The 10807-nt window shown below is 39.6% G+C and overlaps 1 protein-coding gene across 1 annotated transcript in view; it reads right to left on the reverse strand.

Moving 5' to 3' along the window:
• Nucleotides 1-8656, reverse strand: part of SNAPC1 (small nuclear RNA activating complex polypeptide 1) — a 44904-nt gene extending 36248 nt beyond the window's left edge. Inside the window, exon 1 of the mRNA XM_053689105.1 lies at nt 8564-8656. The gene's annotated coding sequence lies outside the window, so the exon portion shown is untranslated. The remainder of the gene's footprint in view (nt 1-8563) is intronic.
• Nucleotides 8657-10807: the final 2151 nt, after the last annotated feature.

Here is a 10807-nt window from a genome sequence, read left to right on the forward strand (position 1 = left end):
ATTCTTGATTCAGCGTATACTTTTAACCTGTCTGATGAGCAAGCTGATCGGAAGCTGTTTTCCCCCCGATACAGGCCAGGATTAATGGTGGCCAAGTGGGTGGCACACCCAAGTCTTCAATGGAAGTGCCAGTGACATCACTACAAATGTGGTGATGTCACAAAGAGTCAGGGATAGTGTAACTGTAATGGAGCAGGAACGGGGGGAGATTCAAACCCCTCGATCTCCGCTCCATTAGCAGCTACAGAAGATCAAAACCCCTAATTTGAAACAGAATAACCAAACCCCCAAAAAGTGAAAAAAATTTATATATTAAAAAAACTCAGAATATGGGTTTTTTATGGAGAGTGAACCATTAGTGACAGACCCATAATAAAGTTAGCTGCCAAATGCATCCTGGATTGATTCTTCTGAAAGATCATCACACATCATCAAAAGTCCACAAATGCCCGCCTACTTCCGCATTTGGCAGCTAATGAAGTTGCAGAATGCCCATGCCTACTACCTAGGTATGCTTTTCACCAAAGAATATTGAGAGAAGGAAGCAAATTAGATAGCATATGTAAATTGGAAAGTTGTTTAAAATAGCATGATATGTCTGAATCATGAAAGAAAAATGTGGGGTTTCACGTCCCTTTAAGGGCTTTACAGGTACTACATTCTATGTACATATTTGGGTATAAAAAGTGTCCTATTATTATAGAGGATAAATGGGACAGAATAGGTAAAATAAGATTGTTAGATTAACCTACTCACTAACGCTCTATACCTTACAGCTCAGGGTTAGGTGGGTGTCAACCTCTCACAAAGAAAATGTGGCGTATGTCCGACTCCCATACATCATCATGAATAGACATTTAGGCTATAAAATACAGTTACACAATCCCTTAAAATAGTACAATTACAGCTTTTAGATATTTATTGCCTTGGTTCCTATAGAAAACAAGCTTTTACTGAGTGAGATTGCGAGCTAAATATTAAAATGTTTTGTTATTGCGCATACATATATAACAGCTATAATTGATATTTTTTTTATATATTATAACATTTTCATAGTACACTGTCCCTTTAATTCCCAAAAGGCAGAAAAGACGGTAGTGCATTATGTTGTAGCCACCTCAGGATGCCAAGGAATTAAAGAAATGTGATGTGCCCCTGAACTGTCACAACAACCTTACTGTGTACTGTAATATCCCATCCACTGTGTTGTGAGCAAAGATCTTGTATATTACCAAATGTCACCCTACACGTCACTGCAGCAATGACATTGTCGTACACTGTGTTAGATGCCCCATGTGTAAAGATCTTGTATATTACCAAATGTCACCCTACATGTCACTGCAGCAATGACATTGTCGTACACTGTGTTAGATGCCCCATGTGTAAAGATCTTGTATATTACCAAATGTCACCCTACATGTCACTGCAGCAATGACATTGTCGTACACTGTGTTAGATGCCCCATGTGTAAAGATCTTGTATATTACCAAATGTCACCCTACACGTCACTGCAGCAATGACATTGTCGTACACTGTGTTAGATGCGGAACATTCTTTGTGACACTGGGGCAACTATAATAAGCCATTTGGGCAAAAACAATGTAGTGAACCAGGAACCATATGCAAACACTTCTGTCCCCATTGAACCAATATGTAGTAAATATTTAGTAGTCTGCAGGTTAAGGTGACCGGACACAAATGGTCTGACAACTTGTAGCAGGAGGGACAACTTGTTTTAAGGGACAGGCGAAGTAGAATTACAGATAAATGAGACCCGGAAATGACCTGACTGGATTCCGGGACCCAACATGTGATATTGCTTGTTAAAGGGATAAAAAGGGCAAAACTGAAATGTGCATGGGAGAAATAGAAGAATTTTTGCAATCTACTTCCATTAAATGCTTCTAAGGAAAAGTTACTACTGTTTTTCAGAGGCATACACACGTATGCTGTGAGTGCCTGTGCACCATTATTCACTACACCTTCCCAGAGAGTCATCAGTGGCTTCTATGACACAAATTAAAGTGAATGTAAATTTTGGTGCTAAAGTGCCCGGTTTTTAAAAATTCGATTAAAAACAGGGGCTCTTTAATTCATCAAAATTTACATTTCACTCCTGTTGTGAAAAATAACTTACCTTTTAATCTTCACAGCCGCTCCAGCTTCCTCCGGTCGTCGCAAGCCATTTCTGATGTCAGAAATGATGGAAAGGTCATCCTCCAATCACGGCTTTCCCCCCCCCCTCCGGGGGAATCAGTGTCTGATTCAACACTGTGATTGGAGGAAGCCGGATTCTTCATTTTAGACCCAGGAAGAGGCTTTGTGACGGGCGAAGGAAGCTGGAGCGGCTGTCAAGATTAAAAGGTAAGTTTTTTTCGCAACAGGAGTGAAATGTAAATTTTGATGAATTAAAGTGCCCCTGTTTTTAATCAAATTTTTAAAATCCGGGCTCTTTTGCATCAAAATTTACATTCACTTTAAAGGACCAGTCAACACTGTACAGAACAATAACTTAGCATTTTTATTTCATTTTTTCTCCTCAAATTATTGTTTTACATTTCTGGCCCCTTTCCCTGTCCTCTTTATCACGTGTGTATCATTTGCGAATGAAAAATGCATATACGTATATGCATTTTTCATTCACTGCGCAGCCGCAACCGGAAGTGGTGCACATCGGCATCGCGCTTCTTTGGTGGAGCAGTGCACATAAAAGGATGTGCACTGTCCACAGAAGCGCGCCTGCGTGTAGAAGCGGAAGATCGCCTGACAGTCAGAGCTGCCTGCGTGTAGAAGCGGAAGAGCGCGTCTGACACAGAGCTGCCTGATTTCCAGCCTGCTTGTCAGTAAAGCGCTATGACTATGGGGTTGAGAAACTATCTTGTAATAGTCAGTTTTTTCTGCAGCAAAGAACATGATATTGCAGAGTGTCAGCTTATGTCTGTGTAGCTCCTTCCTATTGCTTGATTTTGTGTAGATCATTTTATAGGTTAAAAAAACAGCCAGCACATGTGCAGTAGATTCTCGCTCCCACAGGGAGCTCTGCTTACAACCAGCGCTGGAAACAGATCCCTCCCTCCCCACTGGCGATGAGCTCAGCCTCAGTACCGTCTCCTACTCAGCACACATAAGAATAAAGAGAGGACACAAGTAAAGTTAGTAGGGGTTTAGTTTTGTTGCTCTTTATTGTGTTAGTGTGAGCAGAAGATAAATGCTGGAGAGCTTGGAAGCGCAACTGTGCCTGTAGCAGGCTGCAGCCTATGCTGACATCTGTAAAAACTCACAGGCACAACACACACCACTACCATCTCTCTGAGATTGCATACTGGTGCATGGGCACTCACAGGATACGCGCATGTGCCACTGAGAAACAACTGTTACTAGATGCATTTGTGCTAATGGAAGTATATTGCAAATACACTCACACACGTTTCAGTTTTGACCTTTCTATCCCTTTAAAGGGACAGTCTATTACGACAAGGAAGTTGCTTTCTTATTCAAGCTGTTTCTTATTCATGAAATTCTGTTTCTTATTCATGGAAGTTGGTTTCTTATTCAAATTTTTTTGTAAGACTGCTTTAAATGGACTTTTAAATAAAAATATAGGTTTTATTTAAATAACAATCGGCTAGATTACGAGTTTTGCGGTAAGGTGCTTCAAGACATCCGGCGCTGAGCATCCTCTGATGAATTCTATCAGCCAATCGGAATTAAAGGTGGAAAAATCCTATTGGCTGTTCCAATCAGCCAATAGAATGCAAGCTTAATCCTATTGGCTGATAGGATTTTTTCGCCTTTAATTCCGATTGGCTGATAGAATTCTATCAGCCAATCGGAATTCAAGGGGCGCCATCTTGGATGACGTCCCGTAAAGGAACCTTCATTCTTCAGTCGCCGTCGGAAGAAGAGGATGCTCCGCGCCGGATGTCTTGAAGATGGAGCCGCTCCCCACCGGATGGATGAAGATAGAAGATGCCGTCTGGATGAAGACTTCTGCCCGTCTGGAGGACCACTTCTTGCCGCTTGGATGAAGACTTCTCCCAGCTTCGTTGAGGACTTCTGCCCGCTTGGATGAAGACTTCTGCCGCTTCGTTGAGGATGGATATCGGGTCTTCAAACACTGTAAGTGGATCTTCGGGGGTTAGTGTTAGGTTTTTTTAAGGATTTATTGGGTGGGTTTTATTTTTAGCTTAGGGACTTTGGGCGGAAAAAGAGCTAAATGCCCTTTTAGGGGCAATGCCCATACAAATGCCATTTTCAGGGCAATGGGGAGCTTAGGTTTTTTAGATAGGTTTTTATTGGGGGGGGGTTAATTGTGTGGGTGGTGGGTTTTACTGTTGGAAGGGTGTTTGTATTTTTTTTTACAGGTAAAAGAGCGGATTTCTTTGGGGCAATGCCCCGCAAAAGGCCCTTTTAAGGGCTATTGGTAGTTTATTGTAGGCTAGGGTTTTTTTTTTATTTTGGGGGGGCTTTTTTATTTTCATAGGGCTATTAGATTAGGTGTAATTAGTTTAAATATTTGATCATTTCTTTTTTATTTTGTGTAATTTAGTGTTTGTTTGTTTTTTTGTAATTTTGTTAATTGTATTTAGTTAATGTAAGTTATTTAATTGTAGTGTAAGGTTAGGTGTTAGTGTAAGACAGGTTAGGTTTTATTTTACAGGTAAGTTTGTATTTATTTTAGCTAGGTAGCTAGTAAATAGTTAATAACTATTTACTAACTAGTCTACCTAGTTAAAATAAATACAAACTTGCCTGTGGAATAAAAATAAAATCTAAGCTAGATACAATATAACTATTAGTTATATTGTAGCTAGCTTAGGTTTTATTTCACAGGTATTTAGTTTTAAATAGGAATTATTAAGGTATTAATTGTAATATTTATTTAGATTTATTTTAATTATATTAAAGTTAGGGGTGTTAGGGTTAGACTTAGGGTTAGGTTTAGGGGTTAATAACTTTAGTATAGTGGCGGCGATTTGGGGGGCAGCAGATTAGGGGTTAATAACAGTAATGTAGGTTGCGGCGATGTTAGGGACAGCAGATTAGGGGTTAATAATATTTAACTAGTGTTTACGATGCAGGAGTGCGGCGCTTTAGGGGTTAGTATGTTTATTATAGTGGTGGCAATGTCGGAAACAGCAGATTAGGGGTTAATAATTTAATTTTAGTGTTTGCGATGCCGAAGGGCCTCAGTTTAGGGGTTAATAGTTAATGGGTGTTAGTGTACTTTTTAGCACTTTAGTTATGACTTTTATGTTACGGCGTTATAGCATAAAACCCATAACTACTGACTTTCAGTTTACGGTATGGATCTTGTAGTTTTAGGCTGTACCGCTCACTTTTTGGCCTCCCAGGCAGACTCCTAATACCGGTGCAAAGGAAGTCCCATTAAAAAAATAACTTTTTGAAAGCTGCGGTAGTTACGTTGCGTTACGGCCAAAAAAAGTGTGCGGTACAGATATATCTGCAAGACTCGTAATACCAGCGGTAGCGAAAAAGAGCCATAACGCTGCTTTTTCACTCATACCGCAAAACTCGTAATCTAGCCACACAGAAGTGAATTCCCTTTATACAACAATTGGATATACAAACTGGAAAGAAAAAAAAAAAGATGCTTACCTGATAAATGTATTTCTTTCCGGATATGGTGAATACACGACTTGAGTAATTACTGTTGGGAATATCACTCCTGGCCAGCAGGAGGAGGCAAAGAGCACCACAGTTAAACTACTAAGTATCACTCCCTTATCCACAACCCCAGTCCGAAAGCGGAGCAGGTAAGTGCTTTTTCTTCCAGTTGGGGAGACCATGCACTTAACAAATTAAAAGACACTGCTTTTTTATTGGGACCTAGATAATCCTGTTGTATGGGTTACACTGTAGCATGTGTGCGACAAACATTTAAACTCTTAAAAAGAAAGGGTAAAATGTTTTTATTAGGCTTTATTTTCTGACACATATTTACTTGATAAAACAATACAAGTTTAAACAGAAAGTAAGGCTGAATTTTCTATTTCAGCAGCTTATTCATTTCCCCTTTGCTTTAAAATAAAACGATGCAACATAAAGGGCATACATTGGCACCAATACAAATATTACCATTTTGAATAAGTCACTGATATTTTCAAAGGGTTAATGACCATTTGGCCACTGATTTCACTATGAATATATACAGGGTAGATCCCCTTCTATGACATGCAATTGTTTTTAGCCCTGCCCAATTGAGTTTTGGGCACAGAAATTGATGCCAACCCTGGTAAAGTGCTGTAATTCCCATTTTTTTAATAAGTAACTGATATTTTCAAAGGGTTAATAACCATTGGGCCACTGATTTCACTATGGATATGCAAACAGTAGATCTTCCTCCATGAGAGTAAATTGGTTTTAGCGTGGCCTAAAGGAGTTTTGGGCACATAAATTGATGCCAACACTGACATAGGTGCTGTAATTAGTGAATAAGTAACTGATATTTCCAAAGGGTAAATGACCATTGGGCCACTGATTTCACTATGAATATATACAGAGTAGATCCCCATCCATGACATGCAGTTGATTTTAGCCTGGCCCAATGGTGTTTTGGGCACAGAAATGAATGCCAACCCTGGCTTAGGTGCTGCAATTCCCATTTTTTAATAAGTAACTGATATCTTCAAAGGGTTAATGACCATAGGTGCTGTAATAAAAAATATTAATTACTTATTCAAAAATGGGAATTGTAGCACCTATGCCATGGTTAGAATAAATTTCTGTGCCCAAAACTTCATTGGGCCAGGCTAAAAACAACAATTGCATGTCATGGAGGGGGATCAACCCTACATATATTAACAGTAAAATCCATGGCCCAATGGTCATTAACCCTTTGAAAATATCAGTTACTTATTCAAAATTGTAATATGTGTATTGGTGCCAATGTATGCCCCTTTTTCCAGTTTTTTTTTTTAATCCAATTGTTGTATAAAGGGAATTCACCTCTGTGTAACTACATTATATGAATCATATTGTTATTTAAATAAAACCTATATTTTTATTTTAAAGTCAATTTAAAAGCAGTCTGATAAAAAAAAATCTGAATAAGAAACCAACTTCCATGAATAAGAAACAGAATTTCACGAATAAGAAAAACAGCTTGAATAAGAAAGCAACTTCCTTGTCGTCAGTCTACTCCAGCATAGTTATTGTTTAAAAAGATAGATAATCCCTTTATTACCCATTCCCCAATTTTGCATAACCAACAGTTATATTAATATACTTTTTACCTCTGTAATCACCCTGTATCTAAGCCTCTGCAGACTGCCCCTTATCTCAGTTATATTAATATACTTTTTACCTCTGTAATCACCCTGTATCTAAGCCTCTGCAGACTGCCCCTTATCTCAGTTATATTAATATACTTTTTACCGCTGTGATCCCCATTATCTCAGTTATATTAATATACTTTTTACCGCTGTGATAACCTTGTATATAAGCCTCGGCAGACTGCCCCTTATCTCAGTTATATTAATATACTTTTTACCGCTGTGATCCCCATTATCTCAGTTATATTAATATACTTTTTACCGCTGTGATCACCTTGTATCTAAGCCTCTGTAGACTGCCCCTTATCTCAGTTATATTAATATACTTTTTACCGCTGTGATCACCTTGTATATAAGCCTCGGCAGACTGCCCCTTATCTCAGTTATATTAATATACTTTTTACCGCTGTGATTACCCTGTATCTAAGCCTCTGCAGACTGCCCCTTATCTCAGTTATATTAATATACTTTTTACCTCTGTAATCACCCTGTATCTAAGCCTCTGCAGACTGCCCCTTATCTCAGTTATATTAATATACTTTTTACTGCTGTGATCCCCCTTATCTCAGTTATATTAATATACTTTTTACCGCTGTGATCACCTTGTATATAAGCCTCGGCAGACTGCCCCCTTATTTCAGTTCTTTTTGCAGACTTGCATTTTAATATGTGCCCTCTCATAAATAACTCCACAGAAGTGAGCACAAAGTTATCTAGATTGCACAGATGAACTAGCACTGTCTAGCTGTAAAACAACAAAATGCACTGAGATAAGAGGTGGCCTTCAAGGGCTTTGAAATTAGCATGAGCAATCCTAGGTTTAGCTTTCAACAAAGAATCCCAATAGAACAAAGCGAATTTGATGATAAAAGTACATTGGAAAGTTGACTAAAATGAAACGCTCTAACTGAATCATGACAGTTTCATTTTGACTTGACTGTCCCTTTAACAAGAAATAGAGATTGCAGTTACTGTTACCCGCTACTTTAATGAGATCCAAACCCCATTAGATGAACAAGGAATACAGGAAAGTAAAATAATGATCAGCATTTGTAACAACCTCAAGATATAAACACAACAGTGGCCCTTATACAAAAAAGCTGTTACATAAAGCCGCCAGGCGGGGGCGCTATAAAGTGTAAGTACCAATATCAGCCGTGTATGATAACACTACAGAGGAACCGTGTGAACAAACAATAATTAGCGCTGTCACGCGCAGGCCCGTCTGGCCTGCACGGTAACGCGGCTCAGTCACAGTCACACAATACCTGCCCAACTTCCCGCTGTCACTTTATACGGAATTTAAGCATCGGTCCCCCAGATGAGCATGCGCAGATCACATTGTCAGTCACCCATCACACATCTCCGGAAGAGGCCTGCAGGGCAGAACGCATGCGCAACCTTGTAGCCAGGGACGCTCCTGTTTGCAATTGCATTGCGCATGTGCGAGAGGTTGCTCTTCAGCACACAGTCGTGTCCTGTATACTATAGCTTGTATTATTAGCAATATAGCACTGGAATATAGTATTTGTGTACTGAAATACAATACATCTGCGTACAATATACATTAACTCTGCTACAGTAAAGACATTAATTACAGCATTTTGTAACGGTTAAGTATAGAGCAATAAACAAGTCCCACTCCACAATGATCTTTTTTTTTACCTGTGGGAGTGTATGAAAATATTTGCAAACAGTTCCTTTACCTTTACTTTGGTTATGTAAAAATGCTTCTTTTGCCCTTTGAAACCATCACCTATACTGAAAATATAAATATTACACTATTGTCTATAGAAAAGCCAACAAGAGGCAAGAAAAGCTTGTTCCTAATGCACATTTAGGTTTATTCTAGCAACAACTGAAAAATAAGTGTTCAGTACCTACATTTAGGACTTTGTGTATTATTGAGAGATAAGATAATGAAGCATTTATATAGAAAAAGATAGGGCAAATCTATTTTCCCTGTAGACTCCGCCCATTTGAATGGGCATGTTCTTTAGCAGAATGGGTTGAGGGTTCAATGAACAAAACCAACCTTTTCAAATGCAAAAAAATAATATGTAGAAGAAATTTCCATACATTTAATACTCTGCAGCTGGTATAAGAAGTCATGTTAAACCCATTTACAATACAGTGTCCCTTTAACACAGTCTGTGATTAATTAAAAGTGATTTGTCACCTGTGAATCATTACAGTGGACAGTAGCACACGAATAAATCAGCAATAGAAGCAGCTCTGGGTACTGTAAAGGGCCAAAAGGCTACTATAAAAGGGTCAAAAACCACAATCCAGGGGGGCGGAGCCAACGCTGACACGGAGCAGTCGCATGCTAGCATACCTCTAGCAACTTTTCATCTTTAAATATGCTATAAATTGCTCAAATCAGCCTAACTGCTAAAACATCATATAGCCAGAGAATCAGAGATCCTACATATGAAATCTGGGAACTAGAGAGCGCCTACAAATAGCGGAATTCCGCTTCATAAATGAGACTGGCCTGCGTATGCTGAGTGGAGCAGCTATTTTTAAGATCCTGCAGGGGAAACAACGGAATACCAACGCAATGGCGCTTTTCCACTATACCTTTCTTGATGCGCTACAATGCCTACTTAACAAACATTTTCTACGCCTGGAGGGGTGCTTGGAGGAAATGTTTGAAAACATTGTAAGTGCCGATACACACCGCACCGCCCCGGCAACTCCGGGTGTCACCTCAATATTGCAACCTGTGGCCAGGCAGAAGACTTGGGAGGCGGCTGAATCAACTAACCCTGAGTCACAGCAGTCAGCGAAGACCACACAGAATATTGCCAGTGAACCTTACCAACAGCGACAGATGAAGACAGTAGACTGGCGGCAAGGTAACGTAAGAGAAGATGGGAGGGCCACAACGAGCCATGATTACCCCGATCATCTAACAGTAAAGGCTCTCAGCACGGACCCCTCAATACAGACGCCTGCAATAGCGAGAGCAGCAACGGCAGACCTCCCGGCTCGACATATGATACTCCATCCGAAGGCAGTGAAGCAGAATGGGAGTAGCGTGTCCCTTCAGATTAGACAACATTGTGAGTTCACCCCAGAACCATCTATGCAGAGGACTATGGATGAGTACAGTGCTACACAGAGCAAACTACGCGACAGGATTTCCACACGAAGCAGGCTAAAGCCTCTCCTGATTTATTACCTTGGAGTTTCTATCCTGAGGACCGGAGTAGGTTAAATTTGAAAAGTGCTCCTTTCAGCCCTTGTTCCACCACGTAAGACTGTGATATAAGTAGTTTTGTTTGTTTCTCAGAACTTCTACAACATTGCTTGTAATGGATCTGCCACTGTTATTTTGTACTATTCTCACAAAGTTTTATACTGTTGTAAGCCATCCTAAGTTACTCTCACAGATTCTTTGTCATTAATTGTGAATTTGTTAAAGCAGAGCATGCTACCATGAGTTCATATTTAGTGTTGGATTTAGACAAGGCTCATCACACTTATTAAAGCTAAGCTAAACTACC

The sequence above is a fragment of the Bombina bombina genome, chromosome 1 (genome assembly GCF_027579735.1).
Source record: "Bombina bombina isolate aBomBom1 chromosome 1, aBomBom1.pri, whole genome shotgun sequence".
Classification (NCBI taxonomy): Eukaryota; Metazoa; Chordata; class Amphibia; order Anura; family Bombinatoridae; genus Bombina; species Bombina bombina.